The following is a 26387-nucleotide window of genomic DNA, read 5'->3' as shown; positions in this document are numbered from 1 at the left end:
TGTTTATTTGCTGCATGTTCTTCTTTGTCTGCTTCTGTTGTTGTCAGTGGCATGGGAATCTGTGTTTCTTTCTGTTGTGTCATCTTGTTGTGTCAGCTCTCTGTGTGGGTGGTGCCATTCTTAGGCAGGCTGTACTTTCTTTTGCACTGGGTGGCTCTCCTTATGGGGTGCACTCCTCATGCATGGGGCTCCCCTATGCAGGGGACACCCCTGCATGGCACAGCTCTCCTTGTGAGCATCAGCACTGTGCATGGGCCAGCTCCACATGGGTCAAGGAGGCCCTGGGTTTGAACCTCAGACCTCCCATGTGGTAGATGGATACCCTAACCACTGGGCCAAGTCCACTTCCCCCCATTGAATCTTTTGATGACAACAAATCTAAAGTTGTTTTGCCTTAAGTCCCTTCATTAACTGACTTTAGAGAGCCAGTTTCCCCTCCATCAACATCCCTTACTCCTCCCCCTCCCATATCCAGAGACACTCAGCCAAAGTTGTATGCTTTACAACAGGGCATCTTACAGGCTAGAAGGGAGGGTGATTTGGCAGCATTTCAAATGGCCTTTCCAGTTAACATACTAGAAAGAATAGCTTTCAGAGTAGATCCTCAAAACCTGAATGGAGTTTGAGTTCACCCATGAACCTTTCCAATTTAAAATATGGAAAGATTTAAAAGCAGCAGTGCAACAGTATGATCCAAAATCTCCTTTCACCTATGTTATGGTGCAAGGTCTTGCTGAAAGCTCTAGGCTGTTCTAGGCTGACTGGTCTACATTAGCATGCATCACCCTAGGGCCTGGAGAATTTTTACAATTCAAAACCTGCTGGAATGATTATGCGAAGACTCAGGCTGCTTACAATAGCGCCCATAATATCCCCATTTCCTGGGACTAATTAGTGGGGGTGGGGAAATGGGCAGGACTAGATCAGCAATTAGTGGTGAATGATCAAGCCTTCACACAGGTTCATTGGCTGTTGTGTAAGAGCCTGGGAAAAGATTGAGGTTAAAGGTCAGCCTCTGGTGTCATTCCAAAAAAATGTTACAAGGACCTAAAGAACCCTATCCCGACTTTAACATCTGGTTAGAGAAGGCTAAAAAAATAAAACAGGTCAATAATTTAGAGGCTGCTGATACTATTTTGTGGCCAATGGATTATGAAAATGCTAATCAGGAATGTCAGAATGCTATAGGGATTACAAAAGGTAAAGTGGAGGAAGAGGCAGGGCAAGATGGCATCTGACTGAGTGCACCTCATAATCTCAACTGCAAAGAAGAGGCTGAGTAGAGTCAGAGTCCTGTGGAGTGGGCTGTTTTGGGGACTTGCAGGGCAGGAGGTGTCTGGATGTCAATTTGGTGAGAAAGTGACAGAAAAGATTCTTACAAGAGGTAGAATTTTGGGTCTCTTACATGGAGGTCAGAATTTGGGCAGGACCCTTCCCCCTAGGGCTGGCAGCCTAGCTGTGGTGATCCCTGAAAACTTCACTGGGCTGCAGTGTTCCCAAACCCCTGAGCAGGCTGTTTCAGGGGTTTGCAGGGCAGGTGTCTGGACGTCAATTTGGTGAGACAGTGACAGACGAGATTCTTGCAAGAGGTGGAATTTTGGGTTTCTGACATAGAGGTCAGAAGTTGTGGGCAGGGACATTCCCCTAGGGCTGAAAGCCCAGCTTCAGTGATCCCTGAAAACTGTTGTGCTGTGGTGTTCCCAAATCCTGTGTTTACCAGAGGCACAGTTCTCAGGTCAGTATTGCCTAAACCCTGGAACCCAACACTCCACAGACTCACATACCTTGAGCCTGCAATATCCTGGAATTCCCATTCCAGACTAAGCACCCTGAGGTCTGTCTGAGGTCCATGATTACCCTAGCCCTCCACATTTATTTATTTATTTATTTATTTATTTGTTTGTTTTTTTGAGCTTGGAGAATCATACCAGCTGACTTGGGGAGGGCCTGGGAAGAAAGGAGAGGTGAATCTGCTGAGAAAGTCCAATTTACCTAAATGTCCTGGGATAGGAAACTTGGTCTGGGAGAAGGTGGAGTCAGAAAATCAATTAGACCTCCCCTAGCACACCTAAGGGGGAGGGACTGTAGGATGTGCTATCCAAGCTTCCAATAGCATATTTGGGGTTTCTGGTGAGGTGTACATGCTCTCATGCTGGAAATAAAGAGTCATTGTGTTCTGTGTTTGAGTTGCTTCAACAAGGACCCACATGAATCTCCTACTGGACACCTCATGCAGCTTTCCTGCTGCCCTGGGAGAGAGAGAAATGAGGAAGGGAGAAAGGGAGAAGGTCAGATCCCTAAGCATTTTTATTTAACTGCAAAGAGGATACCTAGCTTGAAACTTCGGTTCTTTTTTATTTTTAAATTGTGGTCACCATACTTGCATTGTCTCCAGTTTTTTTTTTCTCCATTTTATCCCCAAAGCCCTATTTCTTTTCTTTAGTTTTTTCTCTCTTTCTTTTCCTTGCTTTCTTCCCCTCTTTTTTGTCCCACCCCCCTTTCTTCTCTTTGTCTTCATTTTTATTTTACTTTTTTTCTATAATAGGTGCTGCAGGAGCACTTCACATTTGCTGTGTTTCCTCTTACTCCTTTTCCTCTTTTATGTGTGTATTGATTTTAGCCACCTACACTATCACCTTTCCTCTACATCTTTCCATCCTCCATCATCTACTGTTTCTGTTACATTCCACCTCCCTTTCTCCCCAAATTGTCTGATTTTTATTTCTAATACCTTTGTTCTGTTTTCTATCTTTTATTCACTCAATATTATTGCCTTTCTTATCTCTTTCCCTCCCTCATGAAAACACTGGCCTTTTAATTCATACTATATTCCTCCCCATATTCAGTTAACTGTCTCATTATAGGTACTCTACTTACTGCTATAACTCTACACAACTTACTTGAGTCTAATATCCATTCTTCTAGATCTCACATTGTTGCTCTGTTAACATTTATTTTCAATACTACTTTATACATTTTCTTTTCCTACTCATTTTGCATTCACTGGCCCTAATATTTTCCTTCAAAGTGAATTTAGACAGCAGCAAAAAAATAGAATAAGAAGAAAAAAATGACAATGAGAAGACATAACATTTACACATGACCAACAACTAATTAAACCCCAAGACTAGACAAATAAGCTAAGGAACTAAGTAAATCTGTCAAGATAAAATGATGACCACAAAGCAACAAAAAACTAGAAATCAAATCAATAACCAGGAAAACATAGCTGAATCCAATGAACAAACTAAAAACCAGGAAGAGGAGCAGAACATCAAACAAGTATTTAGAGCTCTCAAAACATATATTAGTGACCAAATTAATGAAGTAAAGGAAGAGATTAATGATATGAAGAAAGCACTTGGAGAGAATACAGAAGAAATTGTAGTCATACACAAAAAGATAAGAGATAGGATGGGGATGAAAACAACAATTCAAGAAATCAAAAATACACTCTCAGCAAATAACAGAAGATTAGAAGAGGCAGAGGAGAGAATTAGTTATGTGGAAGACATTATATCTCAAATCAAATGGATAGTAGAACTGATCAATAAAAAGAAAAAATCCAGCTAGGACTTAGCAACCTGAATGGCAATGCAAAATGCACAAACATATGCATTATAGGCATCCCAGAAGGAGAAAAGAAGGGAAAGGGGTCAGAAGGGATGTTGGAGGAAATAATGGCCGAAAACTTCCCAAATCTACTGAGGGAGATGGATGTACATGTCCAGGAAGCACAGCACACCCCAAAGAGCATAAATCCCAACAGGTCTACCCCAAGACATATACTTGTCAAATTATCCAATGCTTAAGACAAACAGAAAATTCTAAAAGCAGCAAGAGAAAAGAGAACCATCATATACAAAGGAGACTCCATAAGATTAACTGCTGATTTCTCATTGGAAACCATGGAAGCAAGAAGGCAGTGGTATGATATAGTCAAGGTCTTAAAAGAATATAAATTTCCAACCAATAATACTCTGCACAGCTAAGCAGCATTCAAGAATGATGGAGAGTGCAAAATATTCACACATAAGCAGAAACTAAAAGAGTATGCCAACAAGAAACATGCCCTTCCAGAAATACTAAAGGGAGTTCTGCAGAAATACAGAATAAAACAAGAGGGGGAGATGGAGGAGAGTGTAAGAGACACAAAAAGGACAAAAAGAGAAGAAAAACAAAAAAATATGACAAACACAGGTTCAAAAAAATGGCTAACATAAATAATTCCTTTAAAGTAATAACACTGAATGTCAATGGATCAAACTAATCTGTCAAAAGTTTCAGACTGGAGGATTGGATAAGGAAATAAGATCCTTCTATATGCTGTCTACAAGAAACACGCCTTAGACCCAGGGATTCAAGAAGATTGAAAGTGAATGGATGGAAAACACTCTTACAAGCAAACATAATAAAAAAAAGGCAGGGGTAGCTATATTAATATCAGACAAAATAGACTTTAAATGCAAAACAACTGTGAGAGACAAAGGTGGACATTATTTACAAATAGTAAATTAAAAAAATCAAATACCTAGGAATAAATTTCACTGAAGATGTAAAAAACAGAGAACTACAAAACATTGTTCAAGGAAATCAAAGAAGACCTAAGAAAATGGAAGAATATTCCCTGTTCATGGATAGGAAGACTTAATATTATTAAGATGCACATCCTACCAAAACTGGTCTACACATTCAATGCAATCCCAATAAAAATCAACACAGCAATCTTGAAGGAATTAGAAAAACTAGCTATGAAAATTATTTGGAAAGAAAAGAGGCCCTGAATAGCCAAAGACATATTGAAAAAGAAAAATGAAATTGGAGGAATCACACTACTGACTTCAAAACATACTACAAAGCTACCGTAGTGAAAACAGCATGGTATTGACACAAGGAGAGACACACTGACCAATGGAACCGAATTCAGAATTCTGATATAGATCCTCATATATACAGTCATATAATATTTGACAAAGCCCTCAAACCCTCTCAACTGGGAGAGAATGGCCTCTTCAACAAATGGTGCCTGGAGAACTGGATATCCATATGTAAAAGAATGAAAGAAGATTACCAACTCACACCTTATACAAAAATCAACTCAAGATGGATCAAAGACCTAAATATAAGACCCAAGACCATAAAGACTTTGGAAAGCAGTGTAGGGAAGCATCTACAGGACATTGTAATAGGAAATGGCTTCATGAACTTCACACCAAAAGCATGAACAGCAAAAGAACAAATAGATGAATGAGACTTCCTCAAAATTAAAGCCTTTCACACCTCAAAGGTGTTTGTCAAGAAAGTGAAAAGAGAGCCTACACAATGGGAGAAAATATTTGGTAACCATATATCTGATAGGAGACTAATTATCTGCATATATAAAGAACTCCTATAACTTGAAAATAAAAAGACAAACAACCCATTTAAATTGGGAAAAAGATTTAAACAGACACTTCTCCAAAGAAGAAACACAAATGGCTAAAAAGCACAAGAAAAAATGCTCCAAATCTCTAGCTATTAGGGAAATGCAAATCTAAACTACAGTGAGATATCATCTTACTCCCACAAGATTTGCAGCTATGAAAAAACAGAAGGCTACAAGTGCTGATGAAGATGTGGAGGAATGGGAACACTCATACACTGCTGGTGGGAATGCAGAAGGATACAGCCATTCTGGATGACAGTTTTGCAGTTTCTCAAAAAACTACCTATAAATTTGCCATATGACCCAGCAATTCCACTGCTGGTTATATACCCAGCAGAACTGTAAACAAGGACAAAAACCAATATATGCACACCGATGTTCATAACAGCATTGTTCACTATTGTCAAAAGTTGGAATCAACCCAAATGCCCATCAACAGATGAATGGATAAATAAAATGTCATACATATATACAGTGGAATACTACCCAGCTTTAAGAATGAATATACTACAAACACATGTGATAACAGATGAATCTTCAGAACCTTATGTTGAGTGAAGCAACCCAGGCATTGAAGGACACATACTGCATGAACTCAATGATATGAAATATGTAAACCAAGCTGCCTCAGAGAGCTTAAAGTGGATGATATGCTTAAAGGAATTTGGGGGGTAGAGGAAGGATGTAAGCTGGCACCTACATGGGTGAACTCTAAGATAAGCTGGGAATAAGTATTTGTACAAGGAAGGGAAAAAATTGGGGCATAGGGATACCTTTGGGTGGGGCTTTGTGAGCTTGAGGGTGGCTAGAGATGGGAGGATGGGTAATATTTCCCAAGAAATTGGGGGAGGGAGGGGAACATATGAAGATAGGAGAATGTCAGGTATTGGGTTGAGAATAAAACCTTGAAAAAACTTTTTCAAAAATATAATAAGGAAGGTTACCTGTTTAAGATGCTTAAAGTGGAGAATCTGATGCAGGACAGACTTCCAGGGAGTGTGTGAGTGCTCATTTTGTCATACTGCGTTATATCATTGCATGGAGACCCATATAATGAGAGTGAAGGTATACACATATTCTGGTGAGGACTGATGTTCTCAAATAGAGGGAATTGTATCTCTTGAGAGAAATGGTGGCTCTCAGTGCATTAGGGGAGTCGAGCATGTCAAGCCCTCAACATTGTTGCAAGTATCTCTGAATGAGGCCCTTCTATCAATGAAGATTGATTGACACTGTGGGCCATGAGGGGACGGGGAAAGAGGTATTGAATAGATGGAATCAATGTAACTGTGGGGCAATGGAAGTGTTCCACAAGATTATTCATGGATGGATATAGGACATGTTAGATTACACCAAAAATGTATAGGGGCCTGTAGGCTAAAATGTAAATCATAATGTAAAACATAAGATAACTAAAAATTTAGAAAATAGTATAGTCTAAAATATAAACCACAATGTAAACCCAAGTGTTACCTTGTTTGAAAGCTATTGTCTCAATATCTGTACATCAGTTTCAGTAAATATAGTATGAACATGTAAAAAGATTATTGCTGTGGAAGGAAAAAGGATTTTATATTGGATATGTGGGAGTACCATATATTGTATATATGAATTACTGTGATCTAAAACTTTGTGAAGACAAGCTTAATAATTATGAAAAAGAAAACAGAAAAAGAAATGACGTAGACACTGAGGAAAAGATGGAAGAAATTGCCTTGCCAATTTGCATAGAGGGCAACACTTATTGCAGTGATGGCAGGCAAAACATCAGAAATAAAGCTTTTGCATTTTTTAATTTTTTGATACCTCAATTTATTTTTACCTTAATTTTTCTAAATTAATATGTTTTCTATATCTAACCTTTAAAGTCATCACTATATTGCATTTTACTATTAATGGAATGTAACAATATTTTGGGCTTCAGTTTTCAAGAAGTTTTGGATCACAGAGAGTTTCAACAATGGCAGGGGAGGAATACTGGTGTAGGATGTTATTTATAGGAGATGCATGGTTGGCAGGGAGTTCTCCAGGGCATATATGCAGGGTACATAAAATGTTTGGATATTTTCATAGTGGTTACAGTTAAAAATGACAACTGAGGGTGTGCTGAGTTCCTAGCCAGGGGAGCTCTATCACATTCCCTAATGGAGCAGCAACAATCCCCCAAGTGCAATGGCAAAGAACAAAAAAATAATGATGGTCCAACAATGAGCCCTTGATACTAATGACTATGCTTGTGAGCCTTTGTCCTTGAAATAAGAACAAGATCTAGAGCTACAGGGTGCCTAAGAGTTACCTCCTGAGAGCCTCCATGTTGCTCTAATGTGGCCTGTCTAGAAGCCAAACTCAGCATGTAAATGCATTGCCTTCCCCCCAGTGTGGGACATGACTCCCAGGGATGAGCCTCCCTTGCACTGAGGGATTACTACCAAGTACCAGCTGATGATGTAAATAGAAAATGACCTTGAATAAAAGGGTCAACTAAACCAACCAAATATCTTAGCCTACATATAATATCAGGAGTTAAAAATGCTTTTTGACCTGAATAAAAGGGATGTAAAGGACAAATGAGTTTATATGGCTATGAGTCTCCAAAAAAGAGCTGGGAGGTTACCAGAGGGGTCACCCTTATGCACGCCTCTGCAGAGTCCCAGAGACAGATAAAGTAGATAAACCCAGTTATTGGTTCTTCTGCGGGCTACAGAGACCCACACATTCTATGGTCATGGCAGATGGAGTTCAGTGCCATGTCAGTTGGCCCTACTTTGGAGTTTGTGTTTCTGTGTGACGGAGTTGGACTCAGATGTGGTCTTTGTCCACAAGCCTCACCTGTTACATTTACTGGATCTGTAGTTGGTTCTGGGGTTTAGTGTATACCCAGGGGACCTGAATCTCTGTACTGTCCATGTGAAAGCCAGGCCCTGAGCCTCAACAGACTTCAGCTCCTACACTCTGGTTTATTGGACTTACCTCACTCATCTAACATGGAGGTGAAGATCAACCACCACACCAGGGAGCCACGAGTACCTACAACTTAAAGTAGAATTGCATCCATCATTCAAGCCCCCTGACCCAACCATTCCAGGGTCTACCAGATGGAGGTATAGAGTATGGATTAGAGTGGACTTACTGATATTTTATTCATGAACTCTTGTGATTAGTAATTGAAGAAGATGTAGCATTGATGTGGAAAAAGTGGCCATGGTAGCTGTTGAGGGTAGGGAGTGGGAAGAAGAGATGTGATGTGGGGGCATTTTCAGGACTTGGAGCTGTCCTGGGTGGTATTGCAGGGACAGTTACTGGACATTGTATGTCCTCCCATGGCCCATTTGATGGACTGTGGGAGAGTGTAAACTATAATGTGGACCACTGACCATGTGGTGTAGCAGTGCTCAGGGGTGTATTCACCAAGCACAATCAATGTCCTTTGATGATAGAGAAGGTTGTTGGTATGGGAGAAGTGGGGTGAGAGGTGTGGGGAGTATATGGGAACCTCATATTTTTTTAAATGTATTTAAAAATGTATTTTTTGTAATTTTAATGTATTAAAAAAAGGTAAAATGGATTTGACTGGATATGTTCAATTGTGCCAGGATGTAGGAACAGGGGTCCACCATTCTACAATGATGGCTCAAGCTATGGCAGGGATGAGAATTAATAAGAGATTCCCTGGGAAATGTGTTAATTGTGGAAGGATTGGTCTTATGAGAAAAATTGTTAGAAAAGATCTGAGACAAAAACAGTGCCACATGGACAGAATATTTTTGCTCAGAAACTGAAGCAGGCTAATAAGTTAAGGAGTTAACAGATGGATCCAGAACCTGGCAAAGTCCACATGGACATCAGTAACCCCCCAAGTTCAGTGCTGGAAAACCTCACCCCCAGGATTCTGCTATCCAGAACAAAGACTTCTTCCTGGAAACAAAGAAAAGGCCTGGTTGTTCCCTAGGGACTTTATCATTGGGTCCTTATTAGGGGATTGATGGATGGAGTAATCATTCAAAACAGCAAACAGCTGGAACCCCTTCCTGGATATTAGCAAAGGAGTGGAATAATTAACAGTTTAAAAGCCATGCACAGGCCTGAGCATGGGCTCTTGCCCGGCTCTCCTGCCTCTGGACCTATTTCCTGAACTCTGTGTGCTGCCCTTGCCATTTTTCCTCTACCATGTGGCCATGCAAGTAAACCTGGGGATTTATAATCTACAATGGGGAATTGTAGCTTATAAATAAGCCCTCGTTATCCCTTTTCACCCCCTTCCACTCTACCTAGGACCTCTGCTCTATTATTTTCTCCCATTTCTATTCCCTCCCTACCTAAATAAATTATTGGCCTAACTCACCTGACATGCTCTTGAAATTTATTTCTGTAGCATAACAAAGAACCTAGATAAAATCTGGTAACATATTTGGTTAGCCAGTCCAGGAGTTTATTGTTAAGTGACTCTATGGCTTACAGCCTGTTTAATACCTTCCTTTGGTTCTCTATTTTATTCAGGTTTGTGTATGAGCCCCCACAGGATGTAATCCCAGGAAAGAAGGGACTGGGGTTCAGAAATTCTCAGCATCCATGCCACATGCCCCACCTTGTTATTTCTAACCCCAGTAGGGAGGGCTAGGGCACAGAACTGAAGCTCACTTCACTGCTATTTCAAGCTCTTTTAGCAGCCAGTTTCTGCCCTCAGGGCCAGTGACCATCACCTTCTTCCACCCTTCCTCCTAGAGGGTGTATGGCAGTAATGGAAAGGTGGAAAGCTGGGGGCTTACCTCATCCACTGGGTCTAACCCTCTGCAAGCAGCTTTCCTATCTGACCACACCCAGTTACCTGGGGGGAATGAAGTAGGAAGGCAGTGGGTAGAGCCAAGATGGATGCCATGGGAGTTCTCCTTCCCCAGGGTGGTCACATGCCATGATACCCTTGCCATTTCTAACCTTTACCCATATTTTAGCCTTTTACTGAATTTCTTTTTGCAGGTTTGTGTTAGGATGCTTTGGTCTGTTTTAAAAACTGTGAAAATCGAAAATGCCTTTGTTTAGCAAGAAAATTATTGCCTCAGAACCCCAAAGCCTGTTAACTTTGTACAATTAACCTCTAATCACTTAGTGATCTTTTGATAACTCCTTTAACTGGGGAACTATCAGACAGTAAAGTCATAAGAACTAAGACTGTGTTTAATAATTCTAGAAGGACAGCAGGAAGAAGCACAATTTGCCTTGGCAGCTTCAGGTTGAAATCAAATCAGCTTGTTTCCCAAGTTTAGGCTGCCCCAGGAATGCCCAGTGACAGGGGCTTTCTGATTTCCTGGGGTGGTAGGAATTAGAGAGCAGCCAAACATTTCCTCATATTTAACTCAGGAATTTTTGCTTGGGTCAGTCTCAGACCATGGAAAGTAGGGGTGCTGAGAGCCAGAGCAGGAAACTGAATGGCCTCCATTCCTTTGGCCCATCCATTCAAAGAGCAGCCAAATATCTCCTGGTACAAATGTCTCAGGTGCTTTGATTTGGGGCCACTACTCAGGTTTCCCAGTTGGAGTGGGCTCATTTATCTGATATCCAGATTCAGATACCCCCAAGACCTACCCACAATGATGCCTGTGGGCAAGTTATGCCCTGAAAATAAATATTCTCAGGACACTGAGACAGGGCTTCAGCTCCAAATTATGTGGAGCAGTGAATTTAGTCAGACTAGTACTCTGGGACATCAGAACAGTTGACTAAAGGATGCTTCTCCATTCTCCCTAAAGTAATGGGTGTAGTCTCTAGCCTACCAACCAACTCCCTGAAGGAGTCTCTTAGGAATCAGGAAATTATGCCTACTGCTGGTCCACATGGCCAAAGTATAGTCAAGAGCAGTCACTGTATAGAACCCTGAATTCCAATTAAACAAGGGTAAAAAATGAGAAGAGATAAATCTGAGGCCCAGAAACCTCATGTCAAGTCTCCTTAAAGAAATGAGGAAATAAACTTCAAACTTCTCAGTTTAAACTCAGTTGTGCCTATAAAAGGTGTGAATAGTGATCAAAACAAAAGAAACTTCATGTGCCATCAATTAAGGTCAAAGAGGCCCTTGAAATGCTAAAGGTATAAAATTCTCTCTTCTGCTTTAATTTGTGCATAACTTTGTGTTCAACTTTGAAATCTGTGTTTAACTTTGTCAGTTTGTGCCTAGGAAATCAAATTTGGGGGTCACCTGTTACAAATTGAGTAATGGTAAAAGGTAACTTGAGAATAAGTCTTTGGGGGTCAATACTGTCTTGCTAGTGGATTTAATGTATAAATCACAAGTGATATTAATTCAATTGTGAGAAAAGCAAAGAAATTTCACAAAGTTCTTACTAATAAATTTCTTGTGGCTTAGTTAATGAAGGTATACAATTCACCTTAAGGTAAAAACTTCCTGAAACTGTAACTAAGAGTTAAGATCATTTATAGATGCATTTATATTATAAAACAGCAGAAGGATAATAATGGAAATTATAACTGGGTCGATTTAGCCTGAACCTATTATTGTAAGTGTAAATTCTCCACTGACCTTACCTTCATTTATGGTCACTTTATGACTAGCCTCACCCCTTATCTTTGCTCATAGTTATTTCATAACAGCTTCTGCTCCTATAGCTCAGGGGAAAGCAAACATGAGACATTCCTGTCTCTTGTCCTATTGGTGTTAGTAACCCTGCTTTCTCTTATGGCTCCAGGTATAAGCTAAATTGCTGCCTGGTGGAGTTCTTGATCCTCAGGGTTGAGCATCCACTCTCCCAGTCCACTGGCCACTGGAGTCTTGTTATCTCTGAAGACTGGGAAGTGAAGAAGGCTTCCTGCCCTGACTGTTGGGATTCCTAAAAGTGGCAATTCATGAGTGAAACCAGGTTCCCTGAGGCTTTGATAGCCTCAGTGAATACACATAGTCTTGCTCATCCAAAGTCTGCTAAAGTCAAAGTAAATATAAAGTTCTGAAACTAAGGAAAATTGTATTAAAGCACTGGGGACATTATAGTTATAAGCCATTGGTTAAGAAACAAAATTCTTGTGTAAAACTGCATGGTCATAATGCAAATTAAAGAAAAACCTTCCAAGAGATCTTGCAAATGTTTTACAGTAAAACTTGTTTTGTAAAAAATGAAAGTTTTAAGTAAGTTGTATTTCATATCTGCCTATTTGCTCAGTGTATAACTTTATACATCAGGATAATAATATCAAATTAACAAATGATGAAAAATCTAAGTTCATATCTAATGAAATTAAGTTAAAGAAATGTAGGGCTGCCCTCTCTTAAATGCATGAAGTAAATTCCATTATTTGCTCATTGTAATCTAAGATAAATTAGCCAGTATATTGTTGTGGTCAAATATAAAGAGTTTGTAAAAGCATATTCCAACTAGAAACCTAGATTGATAGTAATGGCAAAAAGTAACATCGTAGCAATGAAACATTTCTGAAAGCCAATTCAATGTTCATATTAAAGTAGTGGTAATAAAAAGTTACCTTGATTCCATTGGGAATCTTCAATTTTCATTTTAAAAATGAAAAAAATAATTTTGCCTCTACTGCTAAAGTAAAATTCCTGCTAATGTCTTCATGGTAAAAATAAGCAAAGTAGTAGCATGCTAAAGTAAGCATGGTAGTAGTAAGCAAATCATTTGATATGTAACACATTGCATTGGAAATGTTTAAAATGTATATAAAAATCAAGAGGTAGACTTCAGTATTGTCAAACTCCCTTGTGCATTCAAACCAGGCCTTGAATAAATTGCAGGTTGCCTCTCCATTTGAGTTGTTTGCTAGGCTGGTCACTGACCCCTGAAACAATAAAAGTATCTACTATGTCTCTGGTTGTACTCTTGAAGTTGATGGAAACTTTGTTGTAGTTTCAAACTCCTGACACTTTCAATGATGGCTTGGTACAGCCAAATGTACAATAGATATTGCCTCCAGACTGGCACTGTTTCATAGTGCCAAAGAGCACTATGCACCAGTCTGATAAAATACTGGAAACTATCTTCTTAGCTTCTCTCTAGGATCAACAATGCTGCAACTTGCTTACTGTGTGAAAGACATACCAAGTAGAACTTAAATGCAAAGTGGCATTATGGCCTGCTCCCATGGAGAGAGAACATGTAAGGTATTACAAACCTGAAACTTGAATCTATTAATTGCAGCTCAAAAAGAAACTTATGCATTTAGTACATTAATTAGTATTAAGTACTGTACCTTTATCCTGTTCTAAATATATGCCTGATGATTATAGTGTTATCTTTTCTATTAGATCATGTACAGAAGAATATTGAACATGTTAAAAGTAAACTTCATTTTCTGAGTAGTTAATGAACATGTCTGTAAAATAAAGGAATGGCCACCTTGCCTGATAGCAGTGGGGCCAACAATCCTTTTAATTGAGAAAGCCACCAAACTAACCTCTCAGTTTTCTCCCCACACCAGGTAAAGGATGTGCTTGAGGCCAGAGGCCATCAGTGGCTCACAGGTAGCTGGTTAGTTAAATACCAAGCTCAATTGCTAGAGACCCCTGAAGTGCAAATAAGACTGTGTCTTAACCCAACCATGCTATTACCAGTATAGGGCCCAAAGTCAGATCCTAAGGAACCCCTTCTTCACTCCTGCCTCAAAATTCTTAATCAAAACTACTCAGGCAGGCCAGATTTAAAAGATGAGCCTCTTGTGAACCCAGACAATGAACAGTTCACAGATGGAAGCAGTTTTATTAAGGAAGGAATTAAAAAGGCAGGCTATGCAGGGTTTCTCAGTTTGAAACCATAGAAGCCAAAGCTCTTCCCCCTGGAACTTCAGCCCAGACAGCAGAGCTAATTGCCCTTACCCAAAGTTTAAAACTAGCAGCTGGGAAACAGGCTAATATTTATACAGACTCTAAGTAAGCTTTCCTTGTCCTTAATGCTCACTCAGCTGTGTGGCAAGAATGAGACTTGCTTACTAAGAGTGGGTCACCTATTAAGCATAGGCAAGAAATCCTAGATTTGTTAGAGGCTGTGCTGTCACCTCAAGAGACAGCAGTTATGCATTGTTCAGGGTATCAGAAAGCAAACACTGCTATAGCAAGGGAAATGCTCAAGCTGATGCAGCTGCTAAAGCAGCAGCACAAACTCAGGTCTCCCTCATACCCCTTATTCCAACACCTGTCAGTTAATAACTCAGACAATGGGAGGCTGTCGAGATGTGGGCATCATACCCTGGGAAAGACTGGCAGGCCCACATGCCATTCAACCAGATCTAAGTGTTTTCCCACAAGAAGGGAAACAGCAAATGAGAAGGCTAGAACCCACTTCAGCCTAGCCCCTTTGAGATGGTCCATGGGCAATCTTTCCAGGACCTAAAAATCAGGTTCTGATCACAACTTGACAAAAAACAAAAACAAAAACAAAACACAGAAAAACAACAAGCATCATCAGTATGTAAGAAACTTTCCCCTTGTAGTTCTGATTAGTCCTACAGCTACTAAAGGAATTTCCAACTTGATGCACTAATCCTAAATAAAACCAGCTGCCCAAGAAAGTGCCAGCTCACCAAAAGCACCTGATTGGATGTACAAATGTCAGTCATTGGACAACCTGAAATACCTCTTCAAGATAAAAAGCTAAGAAGTGTCTGTGTCAAAGTCAGCTGTTCTCTTGAACTCTAGCCCAAATGCCTATTGCTGGAAGGAAAACAAACCAAACATTGCCTTAAAAAAACCCATGTCTGTTTTCTTTTTTAAAAAGGCAATATCCCTTCTCATCCCCCTCTTAGCTGTTATAAGCATAACCACAATCATCAAAAATTGGGATTGACAATCTATACCTAACCCACTATCTATTTCAATTACTCCCTAAAACTAACAGCACAGATGAAACCAGCCATGCCTTAAAAGTTCTAAAACAGCAAGAAGACTCTCTTACTGCTGCAGAGATGCAAAATTACAGGCACTTGAGATGCTAACTGCAGTACAGGGAAGAGTATGTCCTTTCCTTAAGGAAAAATGCCATCTCTATATAAATTACTCTAAAACAGTCCTAAACAGTGTTCAAAACCTGCAAAATAAAACCCACCAATGTCAGGAAAATGCAGCCTTTATAAATACCTGGCCTTTTCTACTCCTGTGGTCCAGTGTCCTCTTAGTGGAACCATATATTCTCAAAATTCTAATTAAATTTATTTCTTCCAGAATCAATATCTTGTTAGCCATATGAGGACTTCATCCCACTTCATACAGGATGCCAGATCCATCTTTCTCCAATTAGAATAGCAGAGTTCTACACCTTGTCAGGCAGAGTCTTCAGCCCCTAACCAGCAGGAAGTAGCTACAGAAGATCATCTTCCTTCTGCACCCCTATAAGATTAAAGGTGTAAAACTCTCTGAGGGGGGAATTAATAAGTTAATAAGATAGGGAGTTGATAGATGGATCCAGAACCTGGCAGACAGTTAATGTGGATATCAGTAACCCCCAAGATGGCTGCTGGAAAACCCCACCCCCAGGATTCTACTATCGAGAACAAAGACTTCTTCCTGGGAACAAGAAAAAGGCCTGGATGTTCCCTAGGGACTTTATCATTGGGTCCTCACTAGGGGATTGATGGGTGGAGTAATCAATCAAAACAGCAAACAGCTGGAACTCTTCTCTGGACATTAGCAAAGGGGAGGAATAATTAACAATTTAAAAGCCAGGCACAGGCCTGAGCATGGGCTCTTGCCCTGCTCTCCTGCCTCTGGACCTATTTCCTGAACTCTGTGTGCTGCCCTTGCTATTTTTCCTCTACCATGTGGTCATGCAAGTAAACCTGGGGATTTATAATCTATAATGGGGAATTGTAGCTTGTAAATAAGCCCTCTTTATCCCTTTTCACCCCCTTCCTCTCTACCTAGGACCTCTGCTCTTTTATTTTCTCCCATTTCTGTTCCCTCCCTACCTAAATAAATTACTGGTCTAACTCACCCAGTGTGCTCTTGAAATTCATTTCTGCAGCATAGCCAAGAACCTAGATAAAACCCAGTAACAAAATGATATAAGCTGTGTCCCTGCTGTGATAGTGGAAACCATTGGTGTAACTTATGTTGGTCTAAATACCATAAGAATGGCACCCACCTATCAGGAAACTTCCAATGGGTCTGCTCCCAGCCCCACTGTAAAAGGGGGCTTTCCTGGTTGAACAGAGCAACCTCAGCACTCTCCAACACTCTGCAGTGTCCTAGACTTATCTCCCACCACAGCAGGAAGTGCAGCCATAGATATCTCTGTGACTGACCTATTATCTTGCTTCCAGGGATACCCCAGTCTGTGCAAAAACTGGAATAAAGGGACATTTACCAATTGACATGGTCAGACTTTTCCTTGGGAGAAGCAGTCTTACTTCACAGGGAGTTAGAGTACACACAGGAGTAACTGATTGTGACTATCAAGGACATATTCAGGTTATCATGTCCACCTCAGTTCCTTGGAAAGCTGATATTGGGGATAGCATAGCACAATTGTTGTTACTCCCTTACATTTCTATAGGAACTCATAAGAAAGTTCAAGGGAAAGATAGTTTTGGAAGTACAGGAATGACAAGAATATTCTTAACTGAAAAAATTTTAGAATCTCATCCTGTTTGTGAAGTAACCATTCAGAACAAACTGTTTAAAGGACTTATTGATACTGGAGCTGACATTTCTATTATTAGTTCTAACCACTGACCCTACTTGGCCATTACAAGATTCATCTATTTGTGTTGTGGGACTTGGCGTTCCCAGAGGTTTGAAACAAAGCAAGCAGATATTTCAGTGTCTGGAACCTGATGGGCAACCTGTCACCCTGAAGCTGTATGTTGCAGACTTTGGGGGCATGGTCTATTAGAACGATGGCAGGCTGAAATTTATATTCCCCAGGATGGCCAATATAGTAAACAAAGTCAACAATTAATGAGGAAATAAGGACAAGTTCTAGAATTAGGGTTGGGTAAGGATGACCAGAGAATTATTAAACCAATAGATACCACAGCTCATGGTAATTGTGAAGGATTTGGATACTCACCTTTTCCATAATGGTCACTGCTCAATCTAGCCTCCTTTGACCACCCAAACCCATTCTTCTCAAGTGGACTACTACTTCTCTGGTTTGGGTTGAACAGCAGCCATTAACTCAAGACAAATTGGAGTCACTTCATAAATTAGTTAAGGAACAATTAGACAAGGGTCATATTGAAGAATTTTTTAGTTCTTGGAACTCTCCGTGTTTCCTATTAAGAAAAAGTCCAGCAAATGGAGGCTTTTAACAGACCTCTGACCTATAAATGCAGCAGTCATTCAACCTATGGGTGCACAGCAGCAGCTTTGCCTATACCAGCTATGATCCCTAGTAGCTAGCCACTTGTTACTAATTTAAAGGATTGTTTCTATACAATAACTTTGGCTACCCAAGACTGTGAGAAATTCTTTCAATAACAAAAAACCTATGAAACAGTTTCAGTGGAAATATCTTCCTCAAGGAATGCTTAATTGCTCCACTATATGTCAAAATTTTATAGCTAAAGCCTTAGATGCAGTCAGATTGGCTTTTCCTTCCTGTTACATTATACATTATATGGATGGTATATTATGTGCTGCTCCCTCTTCCCAGACTTTAGTTTTACCATAGCAGGCCTTAGAAAAGAGTTTAACTGCAGCAGGATTAAAACTTGCCCCTGAAAATTTCAAAAGGTTATTTTCATTTCTTTTTTTTTTTTTTTTTTCATAGCATCATTCAATGTTGTTTATTTAAAACTTCAAGTGAAATATTTTTCAGTGCTATACACCAGGGAAGACATCTCTTCCCTTAAAGAATTGCTATTTTTCTCATTATCAAAAGGAATTATATAACTAATTATCTTGCTCCATGACAGCCAAGACTTTTTTCTGTTTTAATGCTTTATTCCTATTACTTAGAACAATGATTGTCTCATCTCATAGTAGATACTAATAAAATAAATATTTATTGATCTGAATTAAATTGACTGTTTCCCTCAGACTTTGTAGCAACCTTAGAGGTAAAATCATACCTCAGCTTTGAAACTATGTAGATCTCATGGCCTATATATTTATTTATTTATTTTTTTTTAAATTTTTTTATTTTTTATTGACTTTGTAATAATATTACATTAAAAATATATATGTGAGGTCCCATTCAACCCCACCCCCCCACCCCCCCTCTCCCCCCCCCAACAACACTCGTTCCCATCATCATGACACATCCATTGGATTTGGTAAGTACATCTTTGGGCACCTCTGCACCTCATATACATTGGTTCACATCATGGCCCATACTCTCCTCTATTCCATCATGTAGGCCCTGTGAGGATTTACAATGTCTGGTGATTACCTCTGAAGCACCATCCAGGGCAGCTCCATGTCCCGAAGACGCCTCCACCTCTCATCTCTTCCTGCCTTTCCCCATACCCTTTGTCCATTATGTCCACTTTTTCCAATCCAATGCCACCTCTTCTATGTGGACACTGGATTGGTTGTGTCCATTGCACCTTTATGTCAAGAGGAGGCTCAGATTCCACCTGGATGCTGGATGCAATCCTCCCATTTTCAGTTGTAATCACTCTAGGCTCCATGGTGTGGTGGTTGTCCTTCTTCACCTCCATCTTAGCTGAGTGTGGTAAGTCCAATAAATCAGATTGTAGGTGCTGGAGTCTGTTGAGGCTCAGGATCTGGCTATCACATTTTCATGCTAATGTGCTGGAGGTGCAGTTAATGTTGGGGTTTAAGATATATTTTCATTTCTTATCTCGGGACTATAGTTGATAAAACTACAATTAAGCCTCAAAAAGTTCAGATTTGTAGAGACTCTATTAAAGCTTTGAATGAATTGCAAAAATTGTTAGGAGACATAAACTGGCTGAGGCCCAAAATGGACATTGACACATATGAACTATCTAATCTTTTTTCCTTCTTATGAGGAGATCCTCAATTAAGCAGCCCCTGAGTTGATGAAAGAAGCAGAACAAGAATTCAAACTCATAGAGGAAAAATTCAAAGTGCCCAAGTTGAGTGCATTAATCCACAACAGCCACTACAATTGCTTATTTTACCTTCTTTACACTCTTCCATGGTAGTTCTTATACAGCAAGATCATATTGTAGAATGGATGTTTTTGCTTAATATATTGTTAAAACTTTATCTTCTTATGTGGATTTTATGGCCCAGTTATACTTAAAGGCCATGAATGCACTCGTGCCCTTCACAGACAGTACCCTTCTCATATCATTTCCTGCTTTTATGCAAAGAAGTTGAGGCTTGCCTACAAAATCACTTACAATGGCAAATAGCTATTGCTGATTATAGTGGACAAATAATTTCTACCCTAAAAATCATATATTATAATTCACTTAATGGATTTTTACCTAACGTAACTAGATTTCAGCCAATACCTGATGCCCCTACAATCTTTACTGATGGGTCTGGAAATAGTGCAGCTGGGTGTACTGTGTATAAAACTAAGAAAATTCCTACTCCTGGATTCTTGGCTCAGCAGGCTGAATTAGTAACAGTGCTTACTGCTTTGCAGGACATACCAGAGTCTATAAACATTCTTTCAGATTCTGTTACATCATTCAAGTAACCCAATTAAATGAAACAGCTTTTATCAAACCCAATTTAAATCAATTTCTTTATAAACTTTTTCACAAGTTTCAGTTAGGAATAGAAATAGATATTTATCATATAAAAATTATCTGCCCCCTCACTGGATCATTTGAAAATTGGCAGGTGGATTTAGGAATAGAAATGGGAATAGAAATAGTAAATTTCTTATTATTCACATTCAGTAACATTTAAATTTACCCAGAACATTGGTAAGGGGAAATGATGAAGCCAATAAAATAGTTACCCCTGTTTTACAAGAAGCTATTTATTTTCATAATTTAACCCATCTGAATCCAGCTGGCCTCAGAAATTATTTTCCTTTAACATGGACACAAGCTAAGGACATTGTTTGCACTTGTACATCCTGTCAAATTCTCAACAATCCAAAACAACCAGAACCTGGAGTAAATCCTCATAGTTTAACTGTTAACTCACTGTGACAAATTGATGTAACTCATATCTCCTCCTTTGGAAAATTATGTTATATTCATGTCTCTATAGATACTTGTTCAGGATTCATTTGGGCCACAGCTCAGACTAGAGAAACTGCTTGACAGACAGCACTTTTGGCTTGCTTTGCTGTAATGGGTCTTCCTCAGAGTCTCTAAAAATAGACAATGCTACTGCTTAACCATTGTCTCCCTTAAAAAGTTTCTAGTTACCTGGAGTATTTCACATACTACAAGACTTCCTTATAACCCCAAGGGCAGGCTATTGTTGAGTGAGCAAATCAAACCTTTAAACTCATGCTATGAAAACTAAAAGGGGAGACAGGGAGACAACACAGGTGTAGTTACACAAAGCATTATTCACTCTTAATTTTCTTAACTGTGGAATAATCCTGGAAGGAACAGCAGCTGAAAGGCATTTCCAAACTAATTCTAAAACTCAAACCCAAACTGTCTGAAAAAGCTTTAACTTGGTGGAATGATTCATTGACCAATGAATGGTTGACAGGGAAGCTGTTAACTTGGGGAAAGAGAGTTTGTTTGTATTTCTCAAGGAAATGGAGAATGTCCTGTTTGGGTACCAGCTTGTGGGATAAAGCCATACTATGAATGCCAAGAGACAATGAAAGTTCCTGTGGAACCCAGAACCTCCAGTCACACAGATGGAGAGACAGACACTGAAAACTACATGGCTGGGTCTCATCCTGAGGACTAGAATGGCTTTACATCAAAGTATCAAAACTACAGAACTTGTTCAAGCATAGCATCATAAAGCAAGTATAGCTTGGAGACAGAACTAGATTAAGAGGGAAATTGAGAGGAGGAAAACTGGAAAAGAAATGTTGGATTATAAAAGAAAGCAAGAAGAAGAACTAACAAAAAGAATGTTAGAAGAAAGAAACAGAAAAGGCAGAAGATAGGGCAACTTGAGATCATATAAAATTTCTAATTAAAATCAGTGAAGAAATTAATTCTAGGTTAGTAGATTTGGAACTGCTTTTGTCTTTGTTCCATGTCAGTGTGTGTGTAGTAATTGTTTCAGTGTATGTTGTAACTGTTTAACTGTTTTTGTGATTGTTCATTGTCAGTGTATATTCTGATACCTCTGGATAGTGATATAATTTGATTTAAAAAATTCTGAAAAAGCTCTATTCAAATGGCCACAAAAATTAAATAAGCACTTATATTATTACCTAAATTTAAAATGTTAATGAGATCTCTATAAGAAATGTAAGTCTTGATTAATATAATTACTCTAAGTCTCTTCATAAAAAATAGTTGTTTAAAATTGAAATCAATTCTTTTTCTTCATAGGATAAAATGAAAGGTGTAAAAAGTTAAGTGAATATTGAAAATAAAAAGTTTGTGGGAATGCTAATTGAAATTGTATAAGGAGTAATTTGTCTTAAAATAAAATGGATAGTTTTATAAAATCAGAAATGGAGATGTTTGGGACAGAATAGTGTATAACAAGTTGTAAAAGTATTGTACTGAGTATTCAGGATGCTGATTTGAAATTGTTACCTGTTTCTTAAACTATGACTGGAATTGCTGATGGACTACAGTCACTAAACCCTATGACTTGGGGGAAAAGTTGGGGAGGAGATATTCTGGGAGAAATGTTGCTTGTTTGTCTTTGTTTCTTTTGAGCTTAGTCCTCAGAAGCACACAACGAGCCCTTCAGGATATGAAGCAACAAGAGAACAACGAATGTGCCTTTGTTGCTTTACAAGAACAAAAAGGAGTAAATGTGGAAAGTTGGCTTACCTGTTCCCTATTTGTTGCACTTGCCCCCAATTATTGCAAAAGTTGCCATGCCAATGAGGAACAGCTGCTTTGGAGTTCCTAATAAATATGATGTGGAAACTAGGGTCAAGTCTCTCAGTTCCTAAAGCTATAAGTTCCCTGGTTCCATCTTTAATTCCTCTTTCGTGTTTCTTTCTGTCCTTTATTTTGTAAAGTTTTGCATTGCCTTCCCTTTGAGTCAGTCTATCACTGAGTTGATCTCAGCAATTGAGAAATTGGCAATATAATGGACAGTGGAGGTGTTGCTAGATGGGAAACACTTTTTCTAACTTATTCAGTGAAGTGAGGTTCTAGGTCACTGCAGAGTTCAAAGTCCCAAGTTGGAAAAAATATTTTATGTCTTCCTTCCACTGTATCATCCTTTTTTGGACAAGGGATGGTCTTATCTCATTTAGAGAACATGGAAAACATGACCCATATGTAATTATAAGTCATTGAAAGTAGAAGTTGATAAAGTCCACTTGCCAATTTTCAAATGATCCTGTTAGGGGAGAGATAATTTTTATATGGTAAATATCTTAATGATTTTGCCTGGTTTATGAGCCTGACATGTCTGAGTGTTTTGTGGGATTTTTTTCAGTATATATATATTTTTATTTTTAAAGAGGCTTTCAGTTACACAAACATTATGTAAAAATATATGTATTTTGATGTTTTGAACTATGTTATCAAAGATTATCCATGAGTATTTTGCCATGATTTGGAAATAGTCTTAGTGTGCCACATGGTTTCTGTTACAAGTACCAGAAATGGGTTGGTACTAATAATGGGAAATTTATTGGGGGCAAAATCTTATATTTCCAGGGCTGTGAAATGTACAAGTCAAGGCATGAGCAGAGATGCTTTCTCAGAGTTCCTACCAAGTGGTGAAGATGGTTTCCAATCTTTCCTGAGGACCCTGTCTTCCCCTCCAGAGTCTACCATCTCCTAGAGCTCTGCTGTGGGCACCAGGCATAGGATTTACCTTTTACCAGGCCTCCTCTTTCAGCCTAGGCTGTTCTGCTTTCTTCTCAGGTCCAACTGTGAGCCTCAGTATATGACTTATCTCTTCAGCTTCACCACTTAATACTGGTTTTGTTGTGGTGTTTTTTTTTGTTTTGTTTTGTTTTTTATTTTTTTTCTGTAAGTCTGGTCCTGGGGATGATAACTGAGAAACTACAACCTCTTAACATTGAGGAGGGTGCACCTTCTTCAGGAAAGGGTAACAGAGTTGCAGGCTTTAAAGTATTACTATGGAGGATTTGGATATTTGAAGGAGAGGGCAATATGGTTTCTTAAGAAGTCACCTGACATATGCTGGGTTTTACATGGGGTTAGATGGTCAGCAGCATGGTGCTCTTTCAAGCACTGTATGTGTCCTTAGGCCAAATAACCTGATGCCTCAACTAATTTGGCAGCACTTCCTGTTTTTAGGCATCTGGGAATATGCCAAGCACTGCATTCAAGTGAAGACTTAATATGTTCTTCATCACTGTTGACTGCCATATCTTGGAGTAAGGACACTTAATGGCTGATTTTCATAAACAATGAAAAGGTTTAATTGTGGTAAGCTTAACATTGAGGGCTGTAGGGACTCTATGAAGTTCAGTTGAAGATGTTCACAGGGACCTGTTGGTCAAGGTATTTGACCTTGTCCCACCCTTTCAGTTTTACTAACGTTATATAATTGATAGGTGAAACATGATTTTTAAACTACCCTTGCTTCTCATTTAGGTATTTGGGTTTTCTGTTATTGTTTTTTTTTTTTTCCTGAATAAAAATGTCTGACCTGTACTTGATTGCAAGCACTTTCAGAGAAGTGCCAGAATGAAGCAGTGTAACAGAAAATGATATTTGGTCAATTTAGAGGCATGCAATATTTTTTAAGTAACTGAAAGTATAGTCAATAGTGCTATACTGATCTCTAATATCAAGCTTATCAGTTCTAATACATATATTTGACAATGTAGATGGCAAAATTTTAATAATATAGTTTCTGAAACATTTGTATTAATAATGTTTTACTTACATTTAACCAAGATTAGAAAATCCCTTTTAATTTGACAGTTCCCAAACAACTGACAACATGTCAAATAAACCTAAGTATATTTAACATTTCCTTTTTTATAGGGTAAAAGAACCAATCATTGGTGATTATCCAAGAGCCATCTGGGATGTGCAAAACAATTTGATATCAAGGAGTTTGGGGGAAGGCAAAATGTCAAAGTATTCAGGAGTGTTTAAATATTGTCAAATTGAAGGGGAACACCACGTGCTCTCTAGGTCCTTACCCAATGCAAAAGATTGACTTCTACACTAAAATTGACCATACAAGGGAACATTTTCTAAAGTTTGTGGAGGCTAGGAGACAAAGCCTCAAGTCTGCCTTCTCAAACAAAGGAGTCAAGGTTTTTCATTTGATTTAGACAAACATTGGTGGGGACAGGGTTGTCATTGACTGAGTCCACCTGCAAACTGTGGTCTGCAAGGTGGGCATCAGAGGGGGGGTGAACTCAGTTGCTGGCTTTGTCTGATTTATTTATTTACTTTTTAATGAAACATTCAATTTTATTCAAATTCTCCAAAATTTATAACCAATATGTTATTTTTTTTCTAAAATGAATGTCACACTTTATATAATGCTTTTATTATTTCATCTTTCTTTATAGTTTTTTCATCTTTTTTGGTAAACACGTCTTAAGTGGAAGCCAGAGTCCTGTGTTGCCCAGTTAGGAGCTTCTGACCTACTATTCTGATTAAGTTTCTTCTCAATATTCATTGCCAACATCTGGCTTCTAAATGAAAGGCTTTTGGTCTTTTCAATCACTTGCTGATAGGGTGAGACTGCATTTTACCCATAACCACATGACCTAATTTAGAATCAGTTTTGGCATCCAGTTTCACATTTCTAATCAAATTAACAATCCACATTTCAGCTTCCTCTGGAGTCATGTTCAGCTTATCTGCTAACATGTTAATGCTGGTACACTGGGGGATGCGACAAAAAGTCTCAGATGTGAAGAGGTGAGCATTTTCAATGAAATCCTCAAGACAAGCCACCAAAAAGAAGTCTTTCATAAGAACTGATTCACATTCTCTTAGCTTTTTCTGAGCCCCATCAAAATCAAAGTTAACATATAAGAATTCAACAAACTCTATAATTGGATCTTTATATGTGTAAGACTCCTTTTGAATAACTTTGACTAGATCTTTTAGCACCTGCCGGCATTTTTGAACATCTTTGTTATGACAACTGTGGTCATATAGCGGAGAATATGAGGACACATTGTCTGGATTGCATTAAGATACTGTGGCTGGTTAAGGAAGAGATCAGTCATATTATCTCGGCCTTCGAGGTGGTTGAAGAAAACAAACAGAGACCAGTGAATAAGCCATGTTCACTACTGAAGAGCCTGGAGTGGAGAACTCACAGAATTATTATCTATGGTCTCTTTTAATCATATAAAGTCTTCCATGGCTATATCCCAATTCTGCATTAAGATTTCAGAGGCCAGTTTCTCCCAGAGTGAACTCAAAGCATTTCTATCTGTTGCTGGAGCCAACACTCTAAAAAAGTAAAGATACTCTGCTGCTCCTGAGTACTTCCCGCATTAATACTGGAATTTTGCATACCTGTAGAGTGTGTCTAAATATTCCTGCCTAAAAACATGTTTGTCAGCCAGATAGTCCTACAGCATCCAACCATCCCTGGTTGACTGCATTTGCCTAATAGTTTCAGGATCTTCAAACATCTTCACAATTGGTTCTGTTTCTGCCTGAAGCTGTTTCAGTTGTGCAACAACCATGGTTCTTTTTTCTCTCAAAGCATGAGGAATATCATCAGAACAAAGGTTTTTGTAAACATCCATAGCAAAGTCTACCATGTTGGTATCACTAAGAAGATTCAGTTTCCCTTGTAGTAATTCTTTTTTTCATGATATATCTCCTTTACAGAGAGAAACTCAAGCAGCAGAAAGACTAGAAGCTGATCCAAAAAGTGCATGATGGGAGTAGTCAAGGTGTACTCTTTGGCTGATTTAATTGCACTCCTTGTAGTTTTCCAGTTCCCAGTCTTCTTTGTCTGTGAATGGTTTATGAAGTTTCAGATAGATGA

The 26387-nt window shown here is 38.9% G+C and overlaps 1 pseudogene; it reads right to left on the bottom strand.

Moving 5' to 3' along the window:
- Window positions 1-24947: 24947 nt before the first annotated feature.
- Window positions 24948-26387, bottom strand: part of LOC131274716 (eukaryotic translation initiation factor 3 subunit E pseudogene) — a 37364-nt pseudogene continuing 35924 nt past the window's right edge.

This window comes from Dasypus novemcinctus, chromosome 20 (assembly GCF_030445035.2).
Source record: "Dasypus novemcinctus isolate mDasNov1 chromosome 20, mDasNov1.1.hap2, whole genome shotgun sequence".
Lineage (NCBI taxonomy): Eukaryota > Metazoa > Chordata > Mammalia > Cingulata > Dasypodidae > Dasypus > Dasypus novemcinctus.
Note: the sequence above shows the minus strand (reverse complement) of the source record. Positions and strands in the feature narration are given on the sequence as shown.